Source organism: Manacus vitellinus, unplaced genomic scaffold (assembly GCF_001715985.3).
Source record: "Manacus vitellinus isolate BGI_N305 unplaced genomic scaffold, ASM171598v3 scaffold_19_pilon, whole genome shotgun sequence".
Lineage (NCBI taxonomy): Eukaryota > Metazoa > Chordata > Aves > Passeriformes > Pipridae > Manacus > Manacus vitellinus.
Window position 1 is genome coordinate 2,026,105 of NW_021939395.1, and position 12,043 is coordinate 2,038,147.

The following is a 12,043-nucleotide window of genomic DNA, read 5'->3' on the forward strand; positions in this document are numbered from 1 at the left end:
TGCTCACCACCTCGGCATTAAATATGCATTGGGGCTGATAAATGGCTCCATCACACTGATCACCGCCAGGCTGTTGAACAAAGCGCTCGGAGCACCGACACTTCCCTCGGGAAGGGCTGTGCCGAGGTAAACTGGAGATGGCTGGGGAGGGAGGCAGCCCCCAGCAGCACAGGCTCACTCCCCTCTCACAGCCCCTGCTCTTGCCACCGGACAGAGACACATTCCTGGAGGTGGTATGTGAGCCATCCCCGGGTAAATCAGTCCCCTCAGGCTCTGGGTTCATGTCTGGCCCTCTCTGTTTTCAGGTCAGGTTTGGAGCGGATGAACACCCCCAAACCCTCCTTGCTTTTCAGCCCTGTCGGGTTTGCAGAGGTACCAGCTGGGGTGCAGGGCTCCAGGAACAGTGACCACGAGACACTGGCATGTTCTGGGAAGGTGCCCAAGCCTGCAGTGGGCAGCAGGAACCGCAGGCTTCCCCAGACTTTCCAAGCCCTGGCAGTGAAGGACACACAGCCACCTCCCTTTATCTCCCCCAGGCATCTCTGTAAACACTCCTTTGACGTGGCAGAGGATTTTGGCATCCCATTCCCCCATCCCTTGTCACAGGGGACTTGGGTGCTCCTGGAGCAGCACCAGTGCTGGTCACTTCACCATTTCTTACCCTCCCAGCCTTCTATAGGGAGATGGAGTGAATCCTACCCGTGCAGAGCACAGCACACTGTCACTTGTCCCCATCCATGTCCAGTCACTTGTCCAGCAGGGAGGCTCCAGGACTGGAGACTCTGAGTCTTCTGCTGTGGAGAAGATGACTGAGAAAGGAGCCTGCAGAGCCAGAGAAGATGCCCCCAGCCCAGCCCCTGGAGGGGGATGCCCACACTTCCTGGGCCTCCCAGGACCATAAAGAGAAGGGGTAGACTTCCATTGCCTTCAGTAGTTTTACAGGGTTTAATTAAATGCCCAGAGAGAAGGAGGGAGAGGGGGAGTAGCCTGCCTAATTAATAAAACAAGAGGAAATTAACAGCTGCTACGAAGCTGTTGAACTCTTATGCTACTTTCTCAGACCAACCCTTAAGAAGTAAAGCAATTTCAGAGTATGAGGCTTTCTCAGACTCAGAAGACTTTTAGGTAGAGAGCTGTGCTGGGAACCTGAGGAACAGAATTCCTTAAGGACAGGTATTACAGAATGCCTCAGGAACTCTGTAACAAGCTCACTGGTCATTAAACAGGTGAAAAACAAAACAAAACAGCCAAATCCAGGCTCAGTGCAACAAGTCAACATGCCAGGGATCGACACCTGGAAGCTGTTACTCCTCACCCAAAATTCCCTCCCATTAACATTCCTCTGTCAGGCTGTGTCCTCCAGGACACCTTGTACCTCAGCACCCCAATGCTGCTTGTTCTACACCTTCTTCCTTTTCCAAAACTGCCACTCCTTCTGGTTGGCAGGTGCCAAAAAATAAAGAGAGAAAATCTGGTCTCAATAACAGCTAAGTTTGATTTAAATGTGGAACATGGGTATAGAGCACACAGATTTGATCAGGAGGCCTGGAGAGCAGCAGTTGTGCAGCCTGGCTCCGTGACATTTCTCCAAGCAGCCTTTCCCTGGCTAAGCTGGTGCCTGACAAAGGATTATTTCAAAACATGCAATGATCTGACTCTAACATGGAGGTCTGAACCCAGTAGTTGTGACTGGGGCTCGTGGAGGTGCTCCCATCCCACCGCTCAGAGGGTTTAGAAAAAGGAGAGTGAAAAAGAAGCATTAAACAGGTATTGTCTGGGCTAATCCTGGCCCAGCAGCGAAGTGCACTTAAAATGACCCTTCCCTAAGCTTCATCTCTCTCATTTGACGTTTCTCTTATTCGAGGATCTTTCTGGCTGCAACATCTATTTCTCTGTCAACAGCCCTCGGTGCATCTCCCTTGCTATCTTTAGCCTCGGTTTATTGATCCCTCATTCCTATCTATCCATCTAACTCTTTTGTGCTTATTTCTGCCCGCCACTCCATTTGCTGCAGTACACCTGTCCTGTTTCACAATGTGCAGCTCATGTCAGCCCCTTTTCCCACGTCTCCCCTCCCCTGGTGAGGAGGGACACCAGGCAGGGCACTGCACAGCTGCTGGGCAGGGGCTGGGAGATGAGAAGCCTGGCAGGCAGAGCTGCTTTCTGCCAGGAAGAAACCCCCCTTTGGCAGGGCTGGAGCATCCCCTCGACTGCGCCTGGGAGGGAGTTAAATAAAAATCGGGCAGCAGCCACCGGAGCTGTGATGCCGGACCTTCTGCCCCGCAACTCCTGCTGTGACACTCCTTATCGGAGGAGATTAGTCAGAACCTCCATCCTAATGCTGCCTCTGAATCCCAAACACCAGCCTACCCTTGGAGATAAGGGCATCTGTGTCAGCGGCGTCAGCTCGCCACGCCGGCTGCTGGATCAGGGCAGAGCAAGGAACAGGGAAAGGCAGATGAAGGGAGAGGAAAAAAAAAAAGATCGAGAAAAGAGGGAGGATGAAGGTGTGCCCTCAGAGCTGCTCTTGTTTCGTTTTCACCTTTCATGTCTCTAAAGGTGAACTGGGAAAAGGAGAGGCCAAGAACAAAGCCCTGTCACTTACTCTGGCTCGTTAACTCATTATCCTTAATGTGTGCCATGCTGTGGCAGGCAGAACAAGGTGAAGGAGAAGGATTTTCTGTCTCAGAGCAGGGAAATAAAGCCCCTCCCTACGTGGCAGACAGCCACTCTCACAGGGTTTGAGCTGAGGGATGCCCAGATTGCCCCCCCAACACTCCTCCCCAGGGCTGGGCAGAGCTGAAATCCTCACAAAGCACCTGGCCCAGATTCTCCTGATCTTCTGTGGGACCAAGAACGCTGGAGGTCCCTTCTCTGGACATCACCAAGCCCACGTTTACTGTGCACAGAGCATATCGAGAGTGACACACAAAACCACTGGGACATCCATCTGTCACGAAGGTTGGCAGCTGGAATCTCTTACCCTCTGCTGAGGAATGGGGCTGGGAGCATTAACACAGGCTCAGACTCATCAGCAGTCACCACAGTCCATGTGGTGAGCAAGGTGGGGATGGAAACCCAGACCCTGGGCAGAAGGTAGGTCTGGATCCTCAGCAAGTGCCCCTGGTGTCTATAACAGCTTTCCTAAGGATGGTTCATGACTGTAAAGCAGCCTGCCCTCCAGGCAAAGCTAAGCAGGTACATTTGCAGAGTGTGGACTCACCTGGAAAGCCAGAAGAAAGTTCAGCACTTGTTCTGAGTGAAACTGAGACCTCAGAAAATCCCAGGGAATCCCCAAATCCTGAATCCACCAAGGAGTGCAACGTGACTGCTCCCAGGAGCACAGATAAAGGCTGAAGGGGGAACATGTAGCTCCATGAAAATATGGCCAAGGGAACTGCTGAACCCGACACCCCTCTGTGGAGTGGGGGCAGACAAATGTCATGGCAATTATCTCCAGGAAAATTTAGGGGTTTCCACTGAACACTGTCCTGTAGGATGGTATCCAGGAGGACAAAGCACTGCAGATGTGTCCTGAGTCACAAAGGACTTGTGCAGTAGAAATCTTGAGGCTAAACCTCATGGCCCACAGCAGCTCAGGGACAGAAATTCTCCATTTCTCTGCCTGGTTTCATGGACTTCTCAGGCTGGCTTGTTTGGTTGAAAAGATGTTCCAACCCGGGCCATGGCTGGTTCATGACCACCAGAAGACATGGGGACATCCTTTGGGGACAGAATGCTTTTAGGGACCCAAATGCTCATCCACATTGCAGAAGGAAGAGGAGGGGAAGGGAAGGGAGGGGAGGGGAGGGTTAGGGAGGGAAGCTAATCAGCCTTAATTAGGCTCATCAAATATTCATCTGGTAATTTCTCTGAATTTACAGAGAACATTAGCAACATCAATACAATTCATTGGCTCTTTGAAGATCTGCCGCATGAAGCAGAGCCACTCCAAAAAAGAGAGAACAAGCTGGGAAGGAAGGGCATGGGTTTAAGCAGGCAGTGAAGTACTGTGGGGATGGGAGGCCTCAGGCATTGAGATTTGCTCCATCAGGACCTTCAGAGATGCTGAGATTAGCTCAGGGCCCTCCAGCTGCCACTACACCCCCCTGCCCTGCATTCCAGCTGCAACTGAGGCTGGAGAATGGAAAAGGCATAACAGCCAACTGCTCCCTGCAAACAGGTCCATCAGTCCGAGTTCTCCCAGAAAGCACAAGCTACACCCATCATGTCTGACAGAAAGCAATCAAGCCAAGGCCAACTTACAGGGAACCTTTGCCACTGCTCTGCAATAGAAAGATTTCCATAAACTGCTGGTTTTTTTTTCATGAGACATTTTCTCTCAGTTTGTCTTTCACTAAAGGTCATTCTTAAAGACAGCAGCCCACTGGCGCCCATCAGTCAGAGGCTCTGACAAGCCAAGGGACCTGTCAGACCACATTTTGCCTCAAGGCTTTACGTTCAACATTTTCTACCTTCCTAACAGAGTTTTCCCTCGGAGGCCAGCACACCATCAAAAACCAGGGAGCACCAGCACAGGGTAGAACTTGGCGTAGGAGAGGTCTCACCAATCCATGTTACTGCCGGGGAGGTGCAGGAAATCTCAAAGCAGACATTAGCCAGGTAGCAGGATACAGTCCCAAATTCAGCAGTGTCCAGATAATGGTGAGATATGCACGGATCACAGGGGGTTGAATGGGAATAAGACTCCCTGGAAGAGTCTTGTAAGAAGAGCTTGTATCAGCACATGATATTAAAAATAATAATTTACACTTCCCTTCCATGGAGGGAGCTGGAAGGCAGGCACGAGCCATGTCTGCCAGAGTTATGAGTTCATTAAGGATGCAAGGGGTGGCCCAGGGAGACCTGCTCAGGACACCATCTGGGAATGCCACCTATGGATTAAAGACCAGGTAGGAGGGAGAAGGGAGTGCCAGGGAGCAGAGAAGGCTCACTGTACAGTACAGCACCACGTAGTTGTTCATAGCAGTGGTACAGATAAATGATGTAAAAGCTGAAGAAGGGTGAACCACCAGAGGCCTCAAAATAAGCTGCAAGGGCAGCACTATGAGCCCGAGCCCTGAAGGTGTGGGCACAGGTGATGTGGGACCCACACACACACACATCTCAGCCCACACTGCCTGCACCCCAAGGGAGCCAGGGGAGCCCAGCACCAGGGGGAATACAGGCTCTGACTTGCAGAGCAGCTTTAACTGCAGCAGTGCTGATGGCATTTGTTAGGTATTGATTGCACAATCGATAGGCTGTCAGTGTTAGCAGCGTTTTAACTGGACTGGTAATAAAAACAATTGTTCATTGCATTTTTGGTTATATTGTCAAAATTTTAAACTAGGCAAACAGTACATTTTGAGGTTTGGCATGAGAAAGGTGTATTTGGCTTTTGGCAGATAACACCCTCCAGCTCAGCTAACACATCTCTGTCCTGCCCTGCCTCCTAGAGTGGATAGGATACAGGGAACTGCCATGCCCTGATAGCTCAACATCATCATCCCTTTCACAGAGACCTGGTCAGAGGTAGCACCTCTCAGCTCTTTCCCCTGCCAAGCAACATTCATGGGTCAGGGCACAGACCAACTCACTTCCTCCACCCTGCACAGCCACCCACTGTGGCTGTGTGAGCTCTGAAAGCCCCTTCAGCAGCCCATCTCTGCCTTGCATCCAAGGCCTTGGCACGCCAAGGCAGAGTGGAAAAGCACAGAGCTCTGCTCTCAGTCTGCTGCTGATACCACTGCAGAGGCAGCTGAGGGGACAGCAGGGACCGCCTCACATCAGGTAGCTGAGCCACATCCCCAAGAGCAGCCCAGGTCAGAGGCAGCAAAGAGAGGCTTTGAACCTCTGTGAAGGACCAGTCTGCCCATGGGAAAGCACATCCATGCCCATGCAGACAGCAGCACGTTACCAGTTCATATAAGACCTGAGGGTATTACAGCGTGCTGAGCCCCTGTAGCAGCAGGAAGCCCTTTGTTCCTGTGTGTGGGGATCAACAGGATCCCTTTTCAGGGCAAAGGACATCCCCCTGTGGCTGCTGGGGCTTCCCACCTGCATCTGCCCACAGCACTAAGCTGGATCTGATCAGGGCTGGAAGGATGTTGTGGGGCTGAGAAAGTGCCCAGGATATCTGCCCGCAAGCAAGAGCTCAGCCCCACACCAACCTCAAGCCAGAGGGTCTGTCCCTCTCTGCTTCACCTCCTGCAGCCTTCCCCAGGATGCTTCTGGGGGCAGATATAACAGGCACCATTCTGAAGACTTGCCTGGGCCTGACAGCCCCCCAAATTCTGCCCCAGTGGGGCTGCTCAGCCCTGGCAAACCCCCTCCGTGTGCCTGTGCACGCTGCACCTTCTCAGTCCAGAGGCTTTGCCCACCATGAAAACCAGGTGGAGGGATACAGAGAAGTTTGGCCACAGGGCAGAGAGCTGGCTAGCCCCAGACCCCTCATCTTAAGCAGGGACTCTTTGCTCAGCTTCCCCCAGCACCCCAAATAAACCAAGCTGTTCTCCATCTCCTTTGCATGCTTCCCCTGCAACTCCTCTCCGCCTCCATCCCTGTGCCTGGCAGCATCTCAGTCCTCCCAGGGGCAAGAAACAGCCTGTCCTTACAGCCCACCCAGGGTAACATTTCCCCACAACAGGCTCGCTTTTAATTTGCTTACCCAAGCAATAAAGCAGAAATGAGAAATGGCAGCTAATTAAAAGTATTGATTCCTGTGGCATTCAAGAATGTCCAGACCGAGTCACAGGGGGAAAGAGGGATGAGGAGCCTGGAAGAACAGGGGACAGTAAGACTGCAGTGCTGCAGACAGGTGTCTGCAGCAAATAACAGCTGCTCTGACAGCCCTGCTTGTACTACACACTGTCCACAAGACACCCGTTCTTTTCTTCACCAGAAAAATCTCCAAGATTCCCATCACATCAGCTCCATGTGAACCCTCGTCTGACATGGCCCTTTTATTTCTAAGACTAGCTGGTAGTAGGCAGACAAAAATCCTGAAAAGGGGGAAAAGCACACTGGGGCTGTGTTTGTGCAGCGATGGCCCAGCGCACTCAAAGGTCACCGCTCGCAGAGCCCTCTGACCTTCACGTCTGCGAAGCCACACGCAAACACACAGAAGATGTTGTCTTTGTGACTCAGGTACACACAGGACTCAGAGGGTGCCCCGGGCCAGCAAATCCAGACAACTTCCAGCTCATCCGCTCTGCACACACCGCTGGAGCCTCCCTGCTACGAGACGGGTTTTAAAACCAAAGCCGGCGCCTGTCGCTGCCTGTCCGTGGGGATGGGAGCGGGGCAGATGGAGGACACCAGCAGGGCCTCAGGGCTCTGCCAGGGCCAGGTTTCTCTCAGTAGAAACCCACAGTTCATGGGAATGTACTCAAACTGAAAGACTAGGTTTAGGTTTGATATTAGGAAGATATTCTTCCTGCAAGGGTGGTGAGGCCCTGGCGCCAGAAGAGTTGTGGGTGCCCCATCCCTGGAAGAGTTCAAAGCCAGGCAGGATGGAGCTCTGAGCAACCTGGTCTAGTGAAAGACATCCCTGTACATGGCAGGGGGGTAGAACTAAATAATCTTTAAGGTCCCTTCCAACCCAGGCCATTCTGTGATTCTATATAGGTGAGGAAGATGCTCATGACAAGAAAGGAGCTGGAGTTGCCTCTGCCTGGCCAGTGTGGGTCTGTCTGGAGGGGAAGGTGGCAGCTGTATCCTCACTTCTCAACAAGGGTAAAAAAACTTTGTCTCAAGAGACAAGCCAAGTGAAGAGCATGTAGAGAGTGCTCTGTCAGAGACAGAGCTGTGAATAGACTCAGGAGCACCCACAGCCACCCATGGGGGGAGAAACTGCCACTCTCTTGCTCTGCACTCCCCATGCCACCATCTCCCCAGCCCTCTGTCTTGTATAGCTACCAACAGCTGTCCTCAAGGGATCAGAAAAGGGCCAGAAACTGTGCCTGAAGGCTTGTTCCCCATCCCTCTGACCTCACACACCAAGCAAACGACACCACGACCCAGAGTACAAATGAAACGGGGTACCCAAGTGCAGCATCCCCTTCTGAGGACTCAGAAGCAAGGAAGAACCTGCAGGAAATTCCTTTTCCTCTGAATATGCTCCAAAACCTTCACAGAGAAGTGCCAGAATACCTTCAAAATTTCTTACCTTCAAAACTGCCCTGTTAGATTCCTCAGCAAGGTTTGCACCCACCTCATGGGGAGATCTTCCCCCACTGCCTGGTGTGTTATCCTGGCTTCCCCTGAGCTCCAGGGGGGAATTCAGGCACACACTTGGGCTCCTTTTTCTCACTTCTGCCAACCTATCCTGTTTTCACCAGCAAGAAGCCTGCTCTGCCCAAGCTTTTCAGGCCATACTGCCTTGCCAAGTGGGCAGTTCTTCCTAAAGCACAGCCAGGCATGGAGAGGGCCAGTGGCCACTTCACCAGCACCCCCCTGCCACCATCCCACACCACACACAGGGATCACAGCACTGGAGGGGATCAGAGGTCCTGCTGCAACTGCAGGTAATCATCCAGGCAGGCAGGCAGAGGGATTCACTCTCTGTAACAGACTTTATCTGGCTCCGAGAGGGATAAACCTAAATCCTCTACTGTATTTCCCCTCCACTCTCTAGTCCAGAAGATGTAATGTGACATGTGGCCGAGACTAAAAGGCAATTTTAGGAACAGTTCCAGCAGAAATGTGTCACTTGGGGCAGGGAGGGTGCAAGGATGACTGAAGTCACAGAGGAAGGAGAGGGAAGAAGACCTGCAGTCTACAAACATCCCTCCTTGCAGCCCCCGGCTCTGCAAGTTCTCATCCTAAACCGACTGCATGGAGGAACCAGCCAAGGTGGGTGCCCCCATAAGAGGAGGTAAGCTCACAGGCAACCAGTCCTGTCACCTACCCCAAGCCTGGATCCTTGCTCCAAGACCTGCAACCCTGCCAAAGCTGCCTGGCTCCCACCCCCTGCACTGCCCAGGCACAGCTTGTCTGAACTGTGCTCTCCCAGCAATGGGAAGAGTCTGCTGGGCTCTCCCAAACCCCATCCTGCTCCAGCTGAGTTACTGGACACCATCTCAGCTTGAGCCCGTCCCCCATAGACCACCAGCCTGAGGAATTTCTCTTGGGAGACCACCTGCAGTTCTGGGCTGAGGAGGGCACCAGGGAGAGCCCCATGATGGGACAAGGAAACCTTCACCCTCAGAAGCCCCAAACCAGTGGGTCAGGGGGAGAAAGGGTGTTGGGAAGGCACCCAGGATCTTCCATCCAGCCCTCCAAGGAAGATGGTTGAGGTGGCTTCACCTCCTGCTCACCATCACCCTGAGCTGCTGTCATGGCAACATACACTTGGATTCAGGAATCCAAGTACTTCGGATTGGGTACTTCTGCCTGTTTAACCAAAGAGAAGGCAGCACCAGGAAAGAAGGAGAGCGAGTCAAACACCATGGGAGCTCACAGACAGGCTGACCTGGACCTGCATGATGTGCAGGTCTGCAGCCTCCTGACACCTACAAGAGGGGTGCATTCATCCACTTAGGTTCTGCTCCTCATGGCTGGGAAACATGCTCATGGGGATGGTGATACAGCCCCCACACCATACTGAGAGTCCACATGAAGACAGGGAGATAGAGGGCTTTGGCTCCACAAGAAAAAACTGGGACCCAACACCCACCAGCCTGTGCGGTGTGCTGGGTGCTCAGCACCAACCTTCTCCTATAAAGGGCAGACCACACCTCAGAAAGGTCCTCAGATGGTCGTCAGGGGCTGCAAAGAAAACACACATTGCCCAGCACCACCACACCCCCTTTGGCAGCAGCTCCTGTGTGGGTGGGTAGGGGCTGCCCTCTCCAGCCACTTCCCAGGAGCAGCCCCAGGACATGGCACATCCAGCATCACCCGTGGACCAGGAGAACGAGCTGAGCACAGAACCTTTGCTTTGGAACCCCACTCATACCTGCAGGAAAAGCAGTCAGTGCTTTGATTTCAGAGCTATTGAATCCAAATGAGCATGAGCAAGCCATTCCCCCTCCAGGAAACAGCTGCATGGGAGGCTGGTGACCTTCTACACCACCTCCACATCCCAGCCCCTGGAGAACGGGTGGAATCTCGCTTGCAGCAGCCCTCTGCATGCAGTGCCTCACTCCTGGGATGGCAGCACCAGCACCACTCACAGTCCTTGGCTCCCCTGGGTGCAGAGGAGGCAGGAGATGGGGGAAGAAAAGCCATCTAGGGAGTTCTCAAAGAGGCCCATGCTAGAGAGCGTGGAGCTGCTTCCAAACTTCCCTGATTTTCAAGAGACTCTGGTCCAGCTAGTGCATAGGAGAGACACAAGACAGAGCAGGACTGGACAGCCAGACCCCACCTCAGCAGTGCAGTGCAACTGTCACAGAGGCACAGCACTGTGGGGAAGAGCAGCAGCACCAAGAGCAGCTGTGCTGCTGATCCTGCCACGGCACACGCCAGAACCACAGGCACCTGGGCTCCTGGTGAGCCATGAGCCAACCATCCCCACAGCCCCTGTGCTTCACACCTTTCCCCCAGCACTGCACACCCCACAGCAGATCTCACCTGGCTGAGCCTGCTGTGCTGCAGGACTTCAGGCTTCACGCCAGACCATGGGCTCAAAGCTGCTCTGAAACCCCAAAATCCTCTGGTCCAAACTCACACAAACCTTGCTTGCAGCCTGCTGACTTAACTTCCCTCTGGAGAATGGACAAAGCTAGGTGGTCTCCTGTGCTGCAGTGTCCAGCCCTGCTGTCCACAGCCTAAGAAGAGGTTATTTTGGGGCTTGCTCCAAATGGCCTGTTCATGAACATCTTAAGAGAAACAAAAAGCAGGCTTCTGGGAGGCAGGAGTCATCACTGTTGTGTCCTGCTGAGTTGTCTCCATTTTCCCCAGCTGTGAAATGGGCACTTGCACTTCCCAGAGGTCGATGAGAGAGCTTTTTCTGGGTATCATCCAGGGATGACGATTTCATTCCTAGAAATGACGCTCAGAGGGGAGAGAAACCCAGCATCACACAACACATTTATGGTTGATTCGCCTGAGCATCCCAGCTCCTTTCCCGCAGCTCTGGTAGAAGCAGGTGAGGCCAGAAGATGCACCCTCTGGTAGCAGAAAACATCTCTGCAAAAGTCAGGGGGCTTCCCTGCTTCAGTGGCACTGCATGGGGGGCTGCCTGGTGAAGCACACACATTTCCCCCTGGTATGACCTCTCCAAATTTCAATATATTTGCTCCATATTTGACCTCTCCCATCCACAACCCACAGCTGAGAAAGCTTCTGTTGTCCAGGGGATTATTTTTGGCAGTGGGAGAGATCTAAAAGAAAGAAACAATTAATAATATATGGCCAAATAGCTCGGTGCATTGTGGTGCATGGGCAAGTCACTGCAGGGCACTGAGCAGACCCTTACAGTGGGTACCCTTGGGTTTTCCTTCTGGATGCCAGCCCTAAGGAGCAGCCTTCGGCAACCCTCTGCTCCCCACCTCCAGGAGAGCCTTAGCAGTGCAGGGAAAGGTAAAACCACCTGTGAAATGGGCAGCAGCCAAAGCTGTGTCTGCTGAGCCCCGTGTCCGCTCTGCCAGGAATCCAGGCAGCCTGCAAGTGCAGCTGTGCCATTGTGTGCTTCCCTTCAACATCTGCCTGTCCCGCTCACTGAAAAAATCATGGAGCTGCTGCTAATTTCATTAGCAGGCCCGTCAAGCGGTTCATCAATCCATGATTTCCTGGCTTGCCGCCTTGAGGAAACAAGCGGGATCTGCTCTGAATTCACAAAGCCATCCCCTGGGGTCATTTGTCTGAAGGCTTAAAATTTCCCGAGTGCATTATTATCTCGGATTAAAACCGAGGGGGAGGGAGGGCGTTTGCTTCCTTTTTCTCCCCGTCCGCAGGAATAAGCCAGCCAGCCCTAAACTGCCGGCAGCTCCCGACCCCGGGGAAGGAGCAGAGGATCCGCTGTCCCCCGGCCAGCCCCGCTCCGCCCCGCAAATGAGGCAAAGCCCACGGAGCGGGGCGCGGGTCCGGGTGGAAGAAG